The following is a 16483-nucleotide window of genomic DNA, read 5'->3' on the forward strand; positions in this document are numbered from 1 at the left end:
TAGAAGGGCTCAAAAGTAGCATGGATATATGCATACATAGATACGTATGTATGTGTGTATGTATGTTTGTATGTATATATTCTCTGTACTAGGAACATCTTTTAAAAGCCCAAGACCTAGCCAGCATTTTCATAAAGCCAAAACAATGCAGTCATCCCTCTCCCGGTCCAAACAGGAACTCCCTATGGGCCATGTAAGGCTAAGCAGTACCAGGACAGTGCAAAAAAACGTCTGGGAAACTCCTACTGTGCGTGGTCCTGAATCACACGTCGCTCACCAGGACAGCCAAAGCTCAGAGGATGTGCCCTGTCCCCATAGATCTGTACACATCCACAGTTCTTTAACCCCATCTTGCAAATATGCTCCAAATGGATCACAGCAGATTCCCCAACCTGACTGTGGCCTTGTCCACCACCAGCTCACCCTACCCCATATAGGTTGTCATTTACAAGGACGGTAGCCTTGTGCCTGAGGACCAAGGAAAAGGCCTATATCCTGTGCACATGGTCTGCAAGCATCTTCAAAAACCCTAACTACCACAGGGTTGAAAAGCACGTGGGTGCCCACGAAAATGAGGAAGTGGGAAATAGAGAAGATACCTTCAGGGAACCTGATGCTGTTGAGACCAGCTTTATTTGCTGTTATTTTCCACTTTCCAGAAAGGAAACCTGGAACAGAAAAAAAATGACTTTCCAAGGACATGTCACAAGTTACCTGAACAATCTAGGCCAACGAACAGGTTTCCCAAGCTGACAGCTGTTCCTCTGTCTGTTAGGACCTGCTGGTTCAAAATTGCCAAGCTCAATCCAACACCCAAGGAGCAGTGCAAATGCTGGGACCAAAGTAGAACAGTGAAGACATGTGCTGGCTGGGGTCACCCACTCTGGGCTCCTCCTCCTGTGGCAGCCACACGCTCCACCTGTGTCCAGCACAGTGCTGGGAACACAGAAAGTTCAAGTTGAATGAATAAACACAAAAGAATATTCAAGAAAATATATAATACCTGAATGGTCTTCATGACATAATAGAACTGAATAAATACATTATTAAATGTTTTTTTTTTTTAAGTAAAACAGCAAGGGAGGAAGCATCTCAATTACATTTTTTTCCCAACTTTTAAAAAATAATTCTCCGTACTTCTTTGTTCTTCAGAACCACGTAACTTAAATTTGTTTTCCATGTCAGAATAAGAGTCATAGCATCCTAATCTAAGTCCCACAGACAGATAGAGCCTAAGCAGGCAGCAGAGGCAAGATACTAACAAGTACCACGGAAGAGGCAACCTTCCTCAGCGCTGGGTGGGAGCCACGTGTTACATCCTCATCATAGCTAACTTTTAATGCAAAGTGAGCGTTCAAGGCACATAAAGTTAGTAACCTTAGGGCGAGATAACACACACCCACACCATTATGTAAACATGACAGTCTGCTGACACAGTAGGAGAAGCAGGAAAGAACAGCTAGAAGAGAAGACAAGGCGCCCGCCTGCCTAACAATGAATCCACTCCAAGGCTATTTGTGTAGTTGCCTAGGTTTTTCATGCCTCAAGTTTTCCATGTATAAAATGGATCTGATAATTCTATCTTCACCTTTGAGCTCATGTGAAAAATAAATAAACTGAGAAATTAGGAAACAAAAACACTAGATTAGGCTGAGGCTATAGCTCAGCAGTAAAGCACTTGCCTGGCACATGGAAGGGCCTGGATTCCAGCCCCACTTCGGAGGAAGAGGAAGAAAGCTGCTAGGTCAGCATCATCCACTGTTACGATGACGCTCCAGTCACATGAATTGAAGGTAAAGGTTGCCAATGGCAACCAGCGCCAGTTCTGCTAAGAAAGACACAGAAAAGTGCTCTGCATCATGTTTCCACATTCACATGTGCAATTTTTATGTTTAATATGTCACTTAAAAGCAAATTCAAGTTTGGTTTTGTAGTTGTTGTTAAGAAAGCTCTTCCGCAAACGGTCACATGTTAAACACTGTAGGCTCCTCAAACCGTACAGTCTATGTCTGGTCTCATCTCTACCAGAGCATAAAATCCACCATAAGCAAGGCACAGATGGTGTGGCTATCCCAATGAAACTGTATTCATGCACACAGAAATTTAAAATCCCTAACAATTTTTTAGTGGTACTCCACCGGGTCTATCATAGTAATTTGTTTACAGATCATTTCAAATTTAAAAGTCTGCTTGGCCTACGGATAAAGAAAATTTACAAACCAGCAGAACTGGGTGCATGCACCAGGCATACATAGGGCTGCCCAGTCTTGGTTTAAACATAGAAGCCAAATGGTCGACTGGCCGTCCTTTCTTTGGGATGTGCTCTTTAATTGCTGATTTCCAGTCTGCAGAGAGAATGGCTTTAAGCAGTATGTGATGGGCAGTCTAACTTACTTAGAGAGAAGCAGCTTTCATTTGTCTATTTTAGTGCCGGCTTTCGTCTACATAAATCAGATCCTAAAGCATATATTCATAACTATAAATGTCAGGCCTCTGTTCTCGAGTTTGAGGCTTTTCATTCTGCACTCTGCCACATGCTATGTCCAACATGATGAATTTATTTCATTACGTTCTGTAATCAGGAGTCTCTCTGGACCCAGAACACACTGCTTCCTGCAGATTCCTCCAATCACACAGATTCTTTAAGTCTTCCTCCAACAATGTTCAGAAAGCGTCTCCTAAATCAAGGGAGTAGACAGGTGAGTCTGCTTAGAGAGATTTTCTTGTCCTCACTGCCAGTAGTATGGAGATAAGGTTTTTAGTTCTGAACAAATAAATAATGATGTAAAAAATCAAGGCTTTTAAAAGACTTTTGTTTGTGTATTTTGAGACAGGGTGTCTCTATCTGTCTTGGAACTCACTGTATAGACCAAGCTGGCCTTGAACTCACAAAGATCCACTTGCTTCTGCCTTCAGGATTCTGGGATTAAAGGTGTTACCCACCAATTAGATTGTTTTACTAAGATTAAAAGTGTGTGCACATGCATTTGTGTGTGCGTGCGTGCGTGTGTGTGTGTGTGTGTGTGTGTGTGTGTGTGTGTGTACATGGGCCAGAGGGGATCAGAAGCATTGAGTCCCCTGGAACTGGAGTTAGAGATGGCTGTGAGCTGCCACGCAGATGCTGGAAACAGAATCTGAGTGTTCTGAAAGGGCGAAGTCCCTTTACCCCCAAACCACAGCCCCACTCCAGTACTGTTTTCATATTCTTTAATCACCAGGAAGACAGAACCTGGGGTCAGGGGGGACCCTTGTTTCTTTTCACCTCTTTAAAGCATGAAACTCTCACTAAGAAGTTATGTATTAGAACCCTCCTACAAGGTTGGACATCCCTAACCCAAAAATGTGACATGTAAAAATGCTCGGTAACCTGAACATTATACTCAAGACAGTGGTTCTCAACCTCCCTAACACTGCAACTCTTTAATACAGGTCCTCGTGCTGTGGTGACCCTCAATCGTAAGATTATTTCATTGCTACTTCATAACTGTAATTTGGCTGTTACGAATTGTAAATATCTGATATGAAGGATATCTGCTATCGGCCCTGTGAAAGGGTCGTTTGACCCTCTAAAGTGCTCACAACCCCCAGACTGCGAACCCGCTACTCCAAGAGTAAAGGCTATACAAATGCTGCAAGGTGCAAAACTCTGAATTCTGAACAATTCTCCTCCCACACATTTCAAGAAAGGCGGTCCCATCTGCGTTCCTGCCACTAAGAACAAGCAAACCATCAAGTCAACCTCTCTGTCTAACTCCAGTTTAAACATGATCTTTGTTTTGACTATTCCTAGATAGTACTTTTCATATGAGCATCCCTCCAAAGCAAACATTAGGAACACGAGGGCCTCTCTCTACACAGACACAGATATGATGCTTATTAGGAATGTGTCAGACAAGAGTCTGAGAAGTGAATGGTGCCAACTCCACCAGGAACTGTGATCTCTAGACGAAAGACTGACAGTTTTTAGATTGAACTTCCTAAGGCTGGAGAGATGGCTCAGAGGTTAAGAGCACTGTCTGCTCTTCCAGAGGTTCTGAGTTCAATTCCCAGCAGCCACATGGTGGGTCCTCTGGGATCAGATGCCCTCTTCTGGTGTTCAGGTATTCACGTAGACAGAATATTATATACATAATGAATAAATCTTTAAAGAAAAACTATTTAGATTAGACTTCCTTATGGTTCTTGAAAAGTAAAGGGGTTGAAGAAAAAAACACGTCTAATACAAGGCTATATTCATATTGGATGTATAGTAGCGTGTTAATATTGCAGGTGTGTGTGTTAACGTGTAACTATTGACTAGTTAAAGCTTTTAAATGAACTTCTGCAGCACACTAGCATTCCTTCCCTAAAAGCGCTCGGACGACGCTGAATCCCAGCACAAGTGCAAGTGGACACCACTGTCTCCACAGCCCTCATCTGAAAAGTTGGGTGAAATTTTCCAGGGTCAGCACCAAGCCAAAGATGAAAAAGTGTTCATAGAAAAAGACCCAATCCTGCGAGGCGGTGGTGGCACATGCCTTTAACTCCAGCGCTCACTAGGCAGAGGCAGGCAGGTCTCTGTGAGTTCAAGGCCAGCCTGGTCTACAAAGCTAGTTCCAGGACAGCCACAATCTAAACAACAACAACAAAAAGACAGGTGTGATGACTCACACCTTTAATCCCAACACTCAGGGAGGAGGCAGAGGCAGGAGGATCACTAGGAGTTCAAGGCCAGCCTGGTCTACAAAGCTTCCAGAACAGTGAAAGCTACACAGAGAAACCATGTCTCAAAAAACAAAACAACAAACAAACAAATTTTTAAAAGACCCAATTCCTCCCTCCGCATTTGTAGAAATCAAACCAGGGGGGCAACGAGCTCCCAACCCGGCACTCACTCTGCACTGGCACCAGCCACACACCCTGCAGGGAGCCAATGAGGATAAGCAGATGTCTACTGGACACATTTGCAGACCACAGCTGTTCCCAGGATCCAGGACCCACATCCAAGTCATCCGGCTACAAGACTGTCACAGCAGAGGTCAGCATCGCAGCGTGCTCAGCTCACCTGGCCCGAAGCAGCGCTTCTGGCTACAAGGGCTGTCAGTTGCATTCCTCTACTCTGACGTGCTTTTTTCCATCAGAAAAAAAATAATGGTTATTTAGATTTTTTTTAATTTGCTAGACACAGGCAATTCACAGAATATTATTTTTCACTTGAGTTAGGTTTTGTGGCCTTGTGAAGAATGAGGAGTGAAAAGCGTCAGGATATGTGGGTCAACTCAAGGGTAAGGCAGTCCGTATACTTGCATTATCCTAACACTCTCTCCACATTCCTGCAAGCATACCCAGCAGGGCCCTCCGCATCTTTACTTAGACGACACCAGAAGTGGGCCCTAGACTATGCAGAGTATAAAATCTGCGTGGTCCCACAGTGACGACCAGGAGCCCCTCCACCAGCACCGCAGACCACTGCTGGCATAGCTGCGTTCTTTAGGAAGTACACGGTGCCTCTGTTAGCTATTCTGTAAAGCTGGCAGTGGTTGTTTGAATGTTGAGCATCATAAAAAGCCACTTAGGCAGTTTTAATAGAAACAGAACCAGCTTTTGGAATGCCCTAAATATTTCTCATCTTTACCACCAACTGTAATAACATATAATAACCATATGTCCAACATTTCCGGCAGAGTTTCAATTTCACATCTTTTGTTACATAAAATTAATAAATAGGCTTGAACAGATTGTTTAAGAATCCCTCTTTTTACATTTTCCAAATGTTACACATTTGGACATAAGTTCTCTTATAATCAGAAGGGGGAAAACCCTCATAAAACATATATCATATACAAATAAATCTTTACATTATGTTCATTCAGAACTCTAAAATGAATGCTTATAGCAGTTTTATTCATAATTTTCAAAACTTGGAAGCAGCTGCAGTGTCCTTCAGAAGCCAGGCATGGTAGTGCATGTCTGTAACATAAACAGCTCAGACAGGACAAATAAACCATGTACATCCTACAATGGAGTATTATCCAGTCCCAAGAAGAAATGATGCCACAGAGAACCATGGAAGAACGTACAGTTGCTAAAGAAACACTTTGTGCTGTATGATGCCAACTTGATGTTCTAGAAAACATCCAGAGTGTGACAGCAGCAGAGCACAGACACTGCAGAGGCAGAGCACAGGGGACCTTTAGGGTGGGGAAATAATTAACTCCTCGTACCACAGGTGCTCCTGCCTTATGGTGGGCTTACATCCTACAAGGCTCTTCTTCAGAAACTGAAATCACCATGAGCTCCAAACGCACTTACCACACTCACCCCACTCAACACCATCACCTCATGGCCTACCTCGACCGTGCTCATGACTGCTCGCTTCAGTCTAGAACAGGGCACATCACGCAGCACAGCACCTAGTTTATAATGAAACGGTAAATAGCCTGTGTCATCTATTCAGTAGAGTACCAATAACTTCCCGAGAGGCTCCGCTGCTGCTCAGCATCAACGGTGGCTCGGCCATGGTACAGGCAGCCTGGGAAAAGATTCAAAGCTGATATCATTTTCACTAAGCGCAAATCACCATCAGAAACGCAAAACAAGCAAACAGTCAAAACCCTAGCTCAAATCACCGTAAGCTAAGGGTCATTTGTATAATGGTGGGTAGATTTGTCCAAACTCCCATAAGTCCCAACATCATGAGTGGACCCCAATGTGAACTGTGGCTTCTGAATGAAAATGGAGGATAAACAATGGTATTGCTCTGATACAGTAGGTAGAAGGGGTCATAGATCAAATGGGATATGAGAGCTCTCGGTAGAAGATGAATCAAAACCTCTTTAAAAGTGACGTGTGAGTGCACTGGCTTGCAAGGGCTCACGGCGCCTTCTCCGTCCTCATTCATGAGCCTTGGCTTTCTCCGATTGGGGCTGCCTATCACCTGCTACAGTCATTATTCACAACGAGCAACGTGGCACCTGTCTAAAGATGACAGGACTTCTGGCCAGGCCACTTTTAGTGAGGTAACAGTTGGCCCCACAAATGATCACCCTTTGCCTCCAGACGGCCACTATCACTAAGGTCAGCAGTAGCACACACCACAGCAGCAACGGTCCACGCCCGATGGCTTTCACCACACCAGCAGAGAAAACTGACCATGAGGAGCCCTCTGACAGAGCATGCCTAAACACAGTAAATCACCAGACACACCAAGGAGGCACAAGAGAGGCCCAGCCTGGAGTTCCTCGTGACAGGATAACTTAATACTGGAACCAACTGAGAAAACACAAATGAACATTAGCAGAGGCCACGAGGGTGGTAGAAGGTGCCAGACGAGAGAATAAACATTAATTCCCAGGTCAATTCTGTGGAGGGGACACAGGTGCTACCTTCAATGATGGGAAAAGTTGTTCCACTCACTGGGAGTTACTAAGGAAGGGCCCGAGACGTATGGAATTCATTATCAAGTATCTATGAGACTCTGCCCTAATTAGGAATCAACACGCAACATGCATGAAGCAGCATGCCAGGCATAAGCTGGTTGGGCGTAGTGCACTAACCTTGGGTCTGTGAGGAAAGCAGGCAGGCGAGCGAGTGAGTGGATCTGTGAGGAAAGCAGGTAGGCCAGCAAGTGAGTGGAACAGGCTCCCACTGGGCTTAAAATTCAACAGGAACATGGCTTTTCTCCCTTAATGGCTGTGAAACTGATTGGGATATAGGCTAATAGAGGTCCCCAGAGTGCTAAACTAAATTAGAGGAAGTCCTATAATTACAGTTAGCAGTTAATTATAATATGAAAGGAATTGTAATCAAAGGAACAGATGCACTATCGTTTCCCATCTTCTCTGCAAAACACGTCTAACGATCTCTAAAGAGCAGTGGAGGGCTTGTTCTGTGGTCCTGCCTCCCTCCGGCAGATGAATTGGGCCTGTGACCCTACCCCTTGCTCCTTCCTGCCTTCCCCACTGCTTGTAGCTCCTCCTGCCGGGAACACTCTTTCTCCAGAGTCTAGCGTGAAACAGCGGAAAGAAGGCCTGCTCCCCACCTCTGTGCAGACTTCACCATCACACTTTCTTGGAGAGGTAGTCTTGGCCCAGTCTAGCCAAAACAGAAATCCCAGCAGTCCTCGGTGCCTGTCCTCTTCACCTACCATCATCTCCACACCACTATCATGCCAGACTCTTGGTCTGAACAACCAATACCACCCTGGAACACCAGCCAGATGAGAGCGGCGAGGTGGCTTGAATGAGGACTGTCCCCCATAGGGAGACTACTGGGACACTTGATCCCCAGTAGGTGGCACTGCTGGGGAAGATTATGGAACCATTAGGATACAAAGGCTTGATGGAGGAGTACATAACTGAGATTGGGGTCTAGAGGGGCACTCCACTTTCAGTTCTCTTTCAGCTTCCTACTCAGGCCACCATTTATGGACTATTCCTTGGAACAATAAACCAAAATAAACTCTTTATGCATTAAGTTGCTTTTGGTCATTTTATCTTAGCAACAGAAACATGAATCAAACAAGCAATGAGCTGTTAATGTGATTCCCTCAAAACACTCTCTGGCTCTGAACTGAACCTCAGCAAATAAGATCGATTTAAAAACATCCAGGAGCTATGTCCTGGCACAACAGCCTAGGGTTCTAGCAAGACCTATATTAAGGCGACCACAGTAGCAACAAGGGTTTGTCTTCAACTCAACTACAGATCTATGATGCAACACAGTCCAGCAAGGAAAATATTCTTTGTGCAGCAGACACCATGCTCAGCTGTGGGGAAATGTAACCACCTAAGGGAGGAATAGCATGTGAACAAATAAATCTCCTGCTGGACAGACTGAGGCAAAGGAGCTGACTTGGCCAAACTCACAAAAATGGCATGTACCAATTTCCTACATGGGTCTTTCTACACCAAAAAGCAACAGTGGGCTGGTGACATGGCTCAACAGTAAAGAGGTCTGTCACCAAACTCGACTGCCTGAGTTCAAACCCCAGGACCCACAAAGCAGAACGAGAAAACTGACTCCTACAAGTAGTTCTGTGACCTCCACACAAATGTAAGAAAGTTTTCAAAGGTACTGTTACTTCAGATTGCTTTCTCATTCCTTCCATTATCATTTCATTCCTTTCTTTTGGAAAAAAAAAATAATCCAGAAAAGTAGAGAATGATATGCAAACCCCTTCATACATGTGTTATTCAAAATGAACACATCGAGTTTTGTTAGGTTTGTAGCATGTCCGTTTTACTTTTCTGCAGGAACAAAAAGAGTTCACAGAGTCAATCCCACTTCTCTAAAACAAACCCACAAACCATACCCTCTATTCTCTTTCCCCTCAAGTTTAGACAAAGAAAATGTTGGCAAGACATTCTGCCACTTGTTATGTATAAATTAAATGCATTCTTGGCGCCACTTTGGAACCTTCCTTCCTGTTCGTTGGGACATTTTGTTAATTGCCTGCAAACCTCAGATCCTCGTGGTCCCCATGTGGTATCTAGCTCAAAGTAGTATGATCAGACTGACCAAAACACTTTGGTTTAACCTGCCTAATACACCCTGCCAGAAAGTGGAAGACAGGCCAAAGACTTGATAAAACCTTGTTCCAGTTTACAACCACCCTTGCTGGCTTGGTGCCAATCCGTTATGTCCTCACTTTGCTGGCGGGGGGGGGGGGGTGCAGAGGTCCTTCCCTGTCAAAGGCAGTTTTGTGTGAAACAAACCTCTCTCTGCAGAAAGAAGCCCTTTCATTCCATTCCAGGAGTCAGCAATGTGAGGGTGCCGGGCTGCTTTCTGCAGCACATGCACACAGTGGAGAGCAGAAGGAAAGGGACCAAAGGAGAATAATGTGAAAGGATGGAGGCAGCAGGTCTCTACATTGACCATTCAGGAAGAAGAACAAAGGAAGTGAAGGCTTTTCAGTGCTGTGCTTTGGAATGAGAGCGCTGTGGACCTCCTGATAAGCGCCTAAGCAAGCCTCAGCCTGCCCCTCCGAAAATCACAAGGCCTGTAGGCTTCACTGTGCTGGCTTCCTCTGACTCCCCACACACACACCCCTGCACCAGCAGCCTTAGGACCCAGGGTCACAGGAAGTGCCTAATCTCTGTAAGCGAACGTCAATCTTCAGGGCAAAGAACACGCCTTTGTTCTTCAGAACCAGGGCTGAAACAAGGCTGAAATGACCACATGAATTCTCCCCCTTGAATTCACAAAGGGAGCACCTGTTTTCAGGATGGCGTGGAAATTTTTAAACAATCTTACTTTTTGTGCTGTCTCTCTGAATGAATAACTAAAGATAAGGTATGCCTGAGGGAGACCAGAGCCTGGTTTCCCACATAACACTAATGGTTTGTGTGACCAAGAGAAATGTGAAGATGTATATTTTAAATAAATCACCACATAAAATGAAATCAGATACAGCAATTGGAAAAAGCCTATAATTTTTCATCATACATCAAACATCCAAACACACTGATCAATGGCACACACGTACTGTCTTTCCCCAAATTAGTAAAGCAGAACTTAACCATGCTTACAGCATAGCTCATCTCTAATGGGGTACAAAATGATGCTTGCTTGCTCCTTCGGTGTGAGGCCAAAGTTATGATCAATTAAAATAACAAGAGCTGTAGCCACTTGGGAGAACAATTTTGCCCTGTATGGGGCTATGCGACTGACCACTTAGCCTGGAGAACTGAAAATCTCAGCATCTCTTCTCCATGTTCTTCTCACCTAAGCAAAGGCATTCTTTGTCAGAACTAAGAGGATGAGTTAATTCCATGAGCTAGAACTGTTTATTTGTTACCAGGATAGGCCAGAGCAATGAATTCCTTCCTATGACCACAGATGTTCCTTTAACTTCTTAGCATTTATACCCTCAAAGACATATACATAAAACATATCTACAAGGCAAGAAAGATTTCTTCCTTTAAATCACCACCACTGGCTTGTTAAATTCTTGGTACCATTTCAAAATGGAATGGTTTGGACTTAGAGTATTTAACAATCTATTAATATTTTCTTTAAAAGAATAAAGCTTAGTTAGGTCAACTAATTTGAATAATTTATATTATTACTGCTTTGTCCCCAAGGCAAAGAAAGGAAATCACTCCTTTTGGCTGACAGAATGAATTGTTCAAGTCCACTGAGGGATAAAATATTTTCCTTCAGCTAAAAGACCCCAAGAACCTACTCCCAAAAGTTTATGTTTCTCATAGCAAAAGTTACAAAATTTGAAGGTTATTTTAAAATTTGAGTATTTTGTTTCTTGGATATATATTAGCCCTAGAAATGAGTAAAACACACCAATTGTAAAGAGGTGTTATCTGAAACCGCCCAAGCTGAAATTCAATATGACATTTAGGGTCATTAAAACCCATTAAGATTTTTAACTTTGAGTTCATAAAAGCAACATGAATGATCCCCTGCACACACAGGAATGCCTTTCCCTGAATCATCAAAGCCAAGACACCAGCTCATAAATGTCTCTTTCTAGTTTTATTTATTCCCTTAACACAAACAAAGCTAACTTAACATGTGCCTTAAAAACTGGAGCTTTCAAGAAAACGTTGACATTTTTATTGATTCCCAATGACTCGTGAGCACATGCATGCACACATGCCTTCACCAGCCCTAATTTGTCTGCAAAACAAATAAGCCCACCTGTCTGCTGTGCAGTCCTATCTATCAAATAAAGCTAAGTTTGGACAGAACCGGAATGAAATATAAGCACACTGCTCCTTTTGGTATATAAATTGGAAGGGAGTAGCTATGCCAGCACACACACTCCAGAGAAGAGGAGATCTTCATGGACCCTTGGATCCCAACCCAGGAAAATACCTTTGATTGTAAAAAATGCACCAACTCTTCATGACACCCTCAAGCCATCTTCAGGTGAAAAACTGAGTCAATGAACTTAGTCAACGGAAAGAGTCAGTACACTAGAGAGGAAAGTGGCCTGCAGTTTTGTTGATATGGCCTCTTCCTTTGCCATTCTGTTATTGTGTTTCTGTCACGCAGTGACCTCAAAAAAAAAACATTCTTAAACATAAACCTGCAGTCTCTGCCCAATGACAACGTATATTTTTTCTTAAGTCAGTGCTAAGATAACAAAAAGTAAACCGTTGAATATAAAAAGGTAAGGCACAGGTTAAAGCCCTTCCTTATTTGTTCCTCCCTCATCCCTCTCTTCCTTCTCCTCTCGTGACAGTTCAATCCGTAGTCCAGATGAGCTTTGTGGCCAGGTTGGGCTCAAACTCCCGGTCCTCCACTGTGCACACCTGGCTTGAAGCATTTTCTAAATCAAATACTGAATATTCACTGGTGAATAATGCATCCAATGACTCTCTGCCTGGTCAGTATCAGGACGAATCAAGTCCTCACCACCGATAAACAGAATCTAAAACGTCAAAGCCAGTTCTTCATTCTTCTGGCTAGATGTGAGACTGTGACTAGGAAGACCCAGAAGAAACAGACAAGGCCTAAGAGGGATGGGCTGGGCCTTTCCCATGCAAACTAAGCCAAACATAAACAGTGGATTGTTCCTTTTTTGGACCAGGGTAGCCACACCAACACTCTGTGGTGTACATGCCTGCCTAGGCCAGTCTCAAATCATCCAGCAGGGGAGACATGCCCCCTTCCTCCTAGGAACAGCCAGCCTCTTTCTGAGAAATTGGACTTGTGACACTAGAAGACTAAGGCACTTATCTAAAGGAATGGCCATGAAATTGATGTGAGCACACAGTGCCAAGTCAAGTTGAAGTCATTTGGTAAATCTGAGCATGCAGCCAGGGCGGGACACGCTGCTACCCCTCTGAGTCTGCCATATCAGGAAAAAAAAAGTGTAAAAAGTACATCTTCTTGTAGATCCCCTCAAAATAAAGCCACTAGTAGCATGGCAATCAGAGGTCACATTCATAGGCCACTGCCAACAGCCTTGAAACCTAGATGTCAGAAAAGCCTTAGATAAACACCCCAGAAGTTAGCAGCTCAAGTAGGGAAAGGTGACATGCTTCCTTTAAAAACAAAACAAAACAAGACAACAACAACAACAAAAAAGACAACAACAACAAAAACAAACAAAAAAAAAAAAACCAATTCTGTACTACATGGAAAAACAAAAAATTACCAATATTTTTTTTAAGATCTATTAAGTTTTCTGACTGCTTTTAATGCTATTTCCACAGGGCCACAGAATAAGGCCACTCTGACTTGTGACAAGCCAAAATGACAATCATCCATCATGAATGAAGGCTTATTGACTTCAAATACACACAACGTATAAACCAGAACCCAGTTAAATAAATAATGAAGTGAAGATGAAGTAAAGAAGAGTCTGGAAGAGCCATTTTTCTCAAAGCATCTTTGTTGATCCTGGGAGAAAGGAAGAGGAGGATTTAAAAAAAAAAAAATGATTTAGATAGTCCCTGCCCTCAAAGAATTCCTAGTCGAGCCAAGAAGACAGGCACTCCCACAAATAGCTCAAATCCAGGGCAGACAGTGACAGAGGCTAATTGGAAGCTTCAGCAGAGTGTGATGGGATCTCCAGGGCAGGAGAATTAATCACCAGCAAGCCAGGCAGGCGACACTTAGCTCAGTTCATACACGGCTGTCATTTTTTAAACAAATTCACTCTTGACGTTACCTTGAAATTGTATCATGATCTTTGTGTCTCATCACCCATACCTCTTATCTGATAAGTAAAAATCCCTGCCTTTCCAGAAAAAAAAAAAAAAAAAAAAGGAAAAGGAAAAGAATCTGTTTATCTTTGCCCAAGAGCTCAGGATGCCTGGAGAACCCAGTGACCTTGAATTATCCTTTATTTCTAGAAAATATCTTCCTTTTGGAAAGGCAACAAAAAAAATGAAGATAATATCCACAAAGAGTTCCAAGACCATAAATGAAAATAAGCAGGCTGCTTGGTCCGTGGTCCACATCTCAGCTGCCGGTCTTCACATTCCACTCAACCGTTAGCTACGTTAGAAACACTTAGGCCAACAGTATATGCAGAAACCATCTGTCTGTGAAATATTTATTGCAGCTTTAGTCAGGGCTTCTCATGCTCACACACACACACATACAAACTGCTTAGATTTTACACATTTTACATTTACAAGTCTATGATAGGGTGGCAGGATGGGAGAGGTCTGCGAAAACTGGTAAGATTCCAATGGGGTCAATATTTTTATTTCATATTGTGCAATATCTATCTCCTGGTTTTGACAACACATCATACTTAAGTAAGTTGTCATTACTGGGGGTACTGGGGATAGACGCACAGGACTTTGTATTATTATTCAACTTCTTCTTAAGTCTGTAATGATAACAAAATAAAATAACACTTGGAACACTGTTCAGTTTCCATGGCACTTCTGATTCCCACTACTTCACTTGCCCTTATAGAGTTTGATATCTTGATACTGACCCTCAGAACTCACAGAAACAACTCAGGAGCACCATCAGCCCAGCTCTGAGACAGGCCACACAGCCCACAAGTGGCACCTACATTAGAGGTCCAAGAATTCAACATTTGTAGCCTAACCTCCCCAAGCCCAGCTCCTGGCACTGCTGTGCATGGTACCCTGTTCTTAGCACATCTCTCTCCAACATACATAAGGCAGAAGTGAGACACACAAAGAGACTAGCACAAAGAGAAGTAAAACTAAGTCAGCATAATCTTAGACTCTCACCCCGTTTTCTCAGGACTTATTACAGTGAACGTCTATCTACCATGTTTGTTAGAGAAGCCTAATTAACTGGGCTCCTGTGAAATTCAAAGCACAAGACAAACTCAACAGACAACTCCCCGCTGCACTCTATTCAGAGAACAACAAACATACAACCCCCCCCCACTTTGAGCAATGCAATTATTCAAGCAGCTCATCACCTCTGCCTCATCTCAAGTGTCTCCTAACAGAGTAAGTGCAGTATCTTAGAAGTCATCACCTTTAAGAAAAAAAAGAAAGAAAAGATGGATGACTCAATAGTCTCACTTTTGAGCAGCTTTCTACCAATATTACTAAAATGTTTTAACTTTCAAGAACGTAAGTTGAGGCTACAGGGCAGTGATGTGGAAGAAAGAATCTATTGCTGGGGTACCAAATCATGCCAGCTTCTGCTGATGTGCACAGCCCATAATACATGACCAGAGTAACTGTTCTCAAGTTACTTAAACATTTTCTGCAAGTTTCCATATGTAGAATTGAAATAATAAAAGGCTCAGGATCCTGCCTCCTGTGCAAAGGTTCAGAGCAGTGTCCACCACATATCAAGCACTTTCATTATAACTCTGGCAACATACTTGTCTATTCTAGTTAATAATGTAATGAACTCAGGAAGTCTTATGGAAGAAGGGGGATATAAAAGGACCAGAGGGGACAGGAGCCACAGGAGAAGACCAACAAAGCCAAAAAAATCTGGGCCCAGGGGGGACTGCAGAGACTGATGCATCCACCAAAGACCCTAGATAGGCTAGGGTCAGACAGTAGGGGAGGAGGACTTCCCCTATCAGTGGACTAGGGAAGAGGGACAGGGGGAGGAAGAAGAGGGAGGATGAGACAGAACAAATTGTAAATAATAACAATAATTTAAAAAAAAAGAAAAAATGTAATGAACTTATATTGAGCACATGTGTTCCAAACCTTGTGAATCCACAATAAAAGTGAGTGAGTGCAGTCACTATTTTATAAGAATTGACATGTTACCAAGTACCTGGCCAGAGGACTAGGCTATGCTGACACCACTGGCTCAAAGCAGCTTAAACCCTGAACTTGTAAGTCGAGTTTATGAGTCACAGATGGTGTTGTCCCAAGAAGAAATAATCTAAAGGTTTGGACCAAAAAAAGAAAGGAAAAAAAAAAAAAAAAAAAAAAAAAAAAAAAAAAAAAAAAAAAAAAAGCAGACAGGTAAAATGCCAGTGGCATACATCACCGGCCTAACCCTCATCCACCTTTCACAAAAAGTAGAGACAATTTCCCAAATACAGTTTCACACAAAGCCTGAGCTGTCAAGGGAGTATTTCCGGTTCTGTGGGTAACTTGATGAGCACAGCAGCAACACTAAATAACACCCAAAACTCCTAGACCACGCTGCTGTCCTCTTCCTGTTGTTGTTCTTCAGGACACTCCCGCCCACCACAGACACCCCTGCCAAGGAGACAGGGAATCCCAGCTCCTAGGAGGAGGCGGGGCTCCACTGCTTACAGACACACTGTGTGAAACATCTCTGAGAAGCAGAGGTCCCTGTGTTTTCTGAAAGGTTGCCAAGCACACAAAGGAAGCCTGGTGTGTGGTTTTCAAGGCAGTTTTATGAAATAATTCCAAACCTCTATGTATGTGAAGCCAAAACTGCAAATACTATTAAAACCCTGGAGCTCTTCTATCTTAATTATTATGAATTTCCTTGGGACCCCCAAAAGGATCTCACCCTAGGCTTACAGAGCATTTTATTAATTTACATACTGTTGATGGAACTCACAGATGTTGAGGTGCAACCAGAGAAACAAAGTCTAGCA

General features: G+C 43.1%; 1 protein-coding gene and 1 long non-coding RNA gene across 2 annotated transcripts in view; both read right to left on the reverse strand.

Annotated features, from left to right (window-relative positions):
• Nucleotides 1–629, reverse strand: part of Tiam1 (TIAM Rac1 associated GEF 1) — a 211521-nt gene extending 210892 nt beyond the window's left edge. The window contains exon 1 of the mRNA XM_055614916.1: nucleotides 600–629. The gene's annotated coding sequence lies outside the window, so the exon portion shown is untranslated. The remainder of the gene's footprint in view (nucleotides 1–599) is intronic.
• A 1113-nt stretch (nucleotides 630–1742) lies between these two features.
• Nucleotides 1743–16483, reverse strand: part of LOC129682420 (uncharacterized) — a 70895-nt gene continuing 56154 nt past the window's right edge. Inside the window, exon 3 of the long non-coding RNA XR_008720978.1 lies at nucleotides 1743–1825. This is a non-coding gene — a long non-coding RNA (uncharacterized LOC129682420). The remainder of the gene's footprint in view (nucleotides 1826–16483) is intronic.

The sequence above is a fragment of the Psammomys obesus genome, unplaced genomic scaffold, assembly GCF_907164565.1.
Source record: "Psammomys obesus unplaced genomic scaffold, mPsaObe1.curated_primary_1811, whole genome shotgun sequence".
Taxonomy (NCBI): domain Eukaryota; kingdom Metazoa; phylum Chordata; class Mammalia; order Rodentia; family Muridae; genus Psammomys; species Psammomys obesus.